Here is a 5,207-nt window from a genome sequence, read left to right as displayed (position 1 = left end):
CTTCCAAATAGTAACAACGACTGAAACTAGCAACAGCGTTGCTCCCGTTGTGATCAGAGAAATCATCAGAGACTTGGACCTATGCTTTTTGCTGTCTCTTGTAGTATGAGTGGGGCATGGAGTCAAGTGAAGCTGAGGTATTCCACCACACAGCTTGCTGTTTCCAGTTACAAATATGGCGGTCAAGTTCCCGAAAACACCCCCGTTCGGCACTTGACCCTGCAAATCATTGAATGATGCATCGAATTTGAGCAACGATGCTAATTTCTGTAAAGATGCTGGGATCAGTCCTGACAGGTTGTTGTGCGCTAAATACAACTCTTGCAAGTCATTGATGTTGCTAAGAGTGTCGTATCGTACCAGACAATCTGTTTGCGGTCAGGTTCAGTACCCTGAGCCCTTTTACATTCTGCACAGATTGCGGTATGCTTCCTTCAAACATGTTGTCATCCAGCATCAATGACTCCAGGACTAGGCAATTCCCGATGGAATTAGGTATTTGGCTGGACAGTCGGTTTCCTGATAGGATCAACTTGTTGAGGTTAACCATGTTACCAACTTCTGATGGAAGGGGTCCAGAGAATGAATTGTATGCTAAGTTCAGGCTTGAAGATAGGGAAGGCAGCAAAACCTCCTTGGGGATTGAACCATTTAACAGGTGGTTCTCTGACAGATCAAGAAGGTACAAATTCCTTAGTTTGCCGAGGCTTGGCGGGACTGGTCCTTCCAAGTTGTTACTGTATGCAATAATCATGTTCAGCCGTGTGAGGTTTCCAAGTGACGATGGTATGAGCCCTGATAACCTGGTCCTGTACAAGGCAAGTTGAACCAAGTTGACTAGTTTGCCAGTACTGTCGGGGATCACTCCGGATATCGACGTGTTTGAGAAATCAAGTATTTCTAGTCCAACCAAATTGCCAATGTCATGGGGTATGCTGCCAGAGATGGTACAATCTGACAAATAGAAATACTGGAGCGTGGTTGACAGGTTTACCACTGAGCTGGGCAGTTGCCCACCGAAGGAGTTGTCACTGAGGCTCAGTTGCAGCATCTGGCTGCAGTTTGCCAGCGAAGTGAGAACTCCCAGCCCTCCGTGCCGCCAGCCTCAAGCAGATTTTGAGTCATGTACAGATACTGAAGATGCTGCAGCCTCCCGAGATCACGAGGAACAAGTCCAGTGAATCCGTTGATGGAGAGCTGCAAGCTTGTGCGGGTGGTGAGATTTGAGATGGAAGAAGGGATGCCTCCGGTGAACCAGTTGTCGGCAAGTCTCAAATCTTTCATCGCAGGAGCATGCTGCCGATGTCGGCTGGAATCCTGCCGTGGAGCCAGTTCCCTTCCACATGCAAGCTCCACAGCAACGACAGATTGTACATGGAGAGCGGCAGCGCACCGTCCAGCTTGTTCTCGGCGAGGTCAAGACTTCGAGGGCTGGCGAGGTCGGCGAGTCCCGATGGGAACGGGCCGTCGAGCTGGTTGTTGCCGAGGGCGAGGTGCCACAGGGACGACATGTTGGCCAGCGACGCCGGCACAGGCCCGGTGAGACTGTTGTTGTTGAGTCGGAGCACCTGGACCTGCGTCAGCCTGTCCCCGAGCTCGGCAGGTATGCGGCCGACGAGGTTGTTGGCGTCGAGGAACATTTGATCCATGGCCACGCACGAGCTCAGGTTGGCGGGGATCTCGCCGGAGAAGGTGTTGTGGCCAAGGTCCAAGTAACGAAGCCGCCGGAGACAGCCCAGGCTCGCCGGGACGTCGCCGTGCAGCCAGTTGAATCCCAGCTCGAGCGTTCACAGGAACGTGAGGTTCCCGATGGCCGTGGAGAGCGTCCCGGCAAGCCCTTGCCTCCATAGGTTTTCAAGTCACTCGCGAGCTCCTCTTATCAGGGAGGTTAGGGCAGGGATTCTTTTTCTCTGTGTACAGAGGAGTAGCTGCCCCTTACTTATAGCTCGTGGTGGCATGGGACCTGCCCCACTTAGCTTTTGGATAGGCTCACTGATCATGGGCTGGGCTTGATCCAATGTGGCCCAATTCTTATGGGCAGTTAGTGCTCTCAGGACTAGGTCCTCTTTGACTAAGCCAAGATCAATTCCAACATCCACATCAAACAAAAATTTAAAACATTGAAAAACAACGTTCGCAATATTTAAAAGCAACGATCACAACCTTCAAAAACAACATTCGCAATATCGAAAAATCATGCACCAAAAAACATAAAAAACCTCATCCCCCGGCGGCTCACTTGCGGCCACAACATATGACGATGTTGCATGCAACATCATTCATGGTATGTAACATTACTGTAAGGATCACCGGGGTGTCCGACCCTAGAGGGGGATGGGGTGAATAGGGTCGCTAATTCGCTTTCTAATTTAGGGCTTAATCTACTTGCATAAGATAAACCTAACACGTCCTACACATACTAGTTATGACTAAGGTTTATCTATGCTACTCTCTACTTACCCCAAAAGACTTGCAACCTATAGCCAATTCTAATCAAACAAATTAGGAAAGTAAAGACACGCAAGATAGAGTAAATGCGGAAACGTAATACGGTAAGTAAAGAGGTAAGGGAGAGAATATGCAAACTCCCGTGAAGACACCAAGACACACGATTTAACGTGGTTCGGTTAGGATACCAAGTCCCTCCCTACGTCCACGGCCACTTGTCCATCAAGAACAAGTGTGATGCCAAATCTCTTCGCTTGATCACCGTCTTGCGTTCGCCACCAAAGCTTCCGGCAAGCAAAGGCTAAGTGACACCAAGTCACCAAGACAAGGCCACCACCACCGTCTCTCTCGAAGCGTCACCAACGGCACCGTCTTCACTATTGGAGCTTCTCACCAAGATGGGTCTCCTTCCCCTAGTACACGGTTGCTTGCCGCAGCAAGACTTTGCTCAAGGTTGATCTCGCAAGATCAAGTCCTCCCAAGCACTAAACTTCTCAAGCTCACACTTGCACTAAGCTATTCTAAGCTTGAATGTGGCACTAAGCTCAATATGCTGGATGGAGTTGATGTTGATCTTCAATAGAACTTCCAGAGTCTCCAACCTCTCCAAATGACCCGGCCTTGGGGCCTGGGGGTATATATAGCCACATACCCCAAAAGAGCCGTTGGAGGAAAGCTGACAGAAAAAGTACGTAACGCCGGTTAAGCCGACGCTCCTCCAATAGCCATCGTCAGTTCAACCGGTGAATGTAAACTGCCCACTGAAAAACTATCTGTTACTTGTACGAGCAATCAACCGACGTATCGTCGGTTTAACCGGTGAATGTAACTGTCCCTTGATTCCCGAAAAACCAACTCTCTGGACAATTACACCGACGTTCACTTTTCTTTCATCACCGGTTCAACCGGTGTCCCTCTGTGTCTGACTTCACTTCAGTCATTGCACCGACATATGTCTTTTCTTTATCGTCGGTTTAACCGACGCAAAGCTCTAGCCTCAGCTTCTGGGTCTATTGCACCGGTGAGTGCAATTTGCTCATCATCGGTTTAACCGGTGATAGCAAATTGTCTCTGTCTTGTTTGTTTTGACTTGATTTCTTCACGGTCTCTTCAATTCTTATCCTTCGGGCCTAGCTTCGCCTTCCTTCTATTTGTCATCACTTGAACCTAAAAGCCTGAGGATATCATCTAAACAATCGCATTAGTCCAGGTATTGTGTTATCTATATCAATCACCAAAACATTATATTGAAATGTGGCATAAGAGGTCATTTTCCCTACAATTACAACATCAGCATTCCCATTGCAACATGAAAAAGAATGCCAATATAAAAAAAATACCGTTTGCAACATAAAAAAAATGTTGCACTGGTTATTTTTACATCTCCATCATTGCAACATCGAGAAACAAGGAATGCAACATCTAAAAAAGCAATTTGCAACACAGAAGCACCAAACATCTATTTGCTTGTCTTCCTCCTCCGTCTTCCACCTCGCTTTTGCTACACCTCCCCGTCGGATCGCGCCCCAGTAGCACCGCCAATCGGGCCGCCACTAGCCGGATCCGGGGCACTCCACGGTGCTGCTGGCGGATCCAACCCGGATCCTGCGGCGCTGCTGCACGAGGCGACCGGGGGCGGCGGGAGGCACATGGCCGCGCGAGGGGAAGCCGAGGACAATGCCGGGCGTGCGGGGTGAGCTAGCGACGAGCGAAGCGACGGTGCATGAGGGGGCCGTCGGGCGGCAGGGCCGGCGACGGCACGCGAGGGGGGTGATGCGGCTGGTGTGGAGCCGACAGGGTGTGTGTGGGGCGGCGGGGGCGGCGACAGCACGCGAGGGGGGCGGCAGGCAACTGGCGACGGCGGGCAGGACGCATGCGGGAGCGGGAAGAGAGAAGGGGAGGAGGAGAGATGAGAGAGTGGGGACGAAGAGAGAAATGAGGAAGGAGGCATCCGATCTATCGGACGTCCTACTCTTAGCATTACCAATATTATTAAGTCATCGGACTAATCCTGATTAATCTCTTTTATCAGTCATCTGATACCGATAAATGAGGTCGACTAGCTGGCTTATCGTCCGACTAATCATCGACTAACCATGATTAGCCATCCGATTAGAGCGTCAGGATGTCTTGGACTTGCAATTTGGTTCGGCTAGGGACACTTCATTATTGCAACTCTCAAAATCATTAGTGACTAATTGACCATCCTTGACCTTGAACTTTATTTTATTGCGTAAGATTATAGTCAACTATATAGTATACACATCCTGGGTACCATGGTATTTAGGCAGAAGACTAGGCTACCAGCTAGCTCGACTAATCATGACTAGTCGGCTTATCGGTACCTAGCAACTAATCACGATTGCCTCGAGTATGTCACACTTTCAGCACCCAAATATTGATTTGTTTTATTTAGCCTTGCTTGATCATACCAACCCGTGAGCAACTCTATCTCTAAGGTTGGGAAGAGTTGGATTTGTAGATACATCCCAATAGGCCAATACAAACATTTCAATTGTTTTACAGTCTCTATGCCAAATTCGTGAGCTTATCTTTGAGCCTATTTAGAAATTAGATTTTTTCCCTACACCATATTTTGGGGCACAAACAGTTAAACTACACCATATTTTGGGGCACAAACAGTTAAAGTAGAACACACGTCCTCTATATTGATGAATTTAGGAGGTCACTAATAACTAATTAAAACAGAGAAGGAAATAAGATTAATCGTACTGAACTTTTGTGCATTTTGACTAGGT

General features: G+C 48.6%; 1 pseudogene; it reads right to left on the bottom strand.

Annotated features, from left to right (window-relative positions):
* Positions 1-262: 262 nt before the first annotated feature.
* On the bottom strand, positions 263-2,283 carry LOC120653553 (annotated as a pseudogene).
* Positions 2,284-5,207: the final 2,924 nt, after the last annotated feature.

Source organism: Panicum virgatum, chromosome 1N (genome assembly GCF_016808335.1).
Source record: "Panicum virgatum strain AP13 chromosome 1N, P.virgatum_v5, whole genome shotgun sequence".
In the NCBI taxonomy this organism is placed as follows: domain Eukaryota; kingdom Viridiplantae; phylum Streptophyta; class Magnoliopsida; order Poales; family Poaceae; genus Panicum; species Panicum virgatum.
This window is presented reverse-complemented; position numbering and strand designations above follow the sequence as displayed.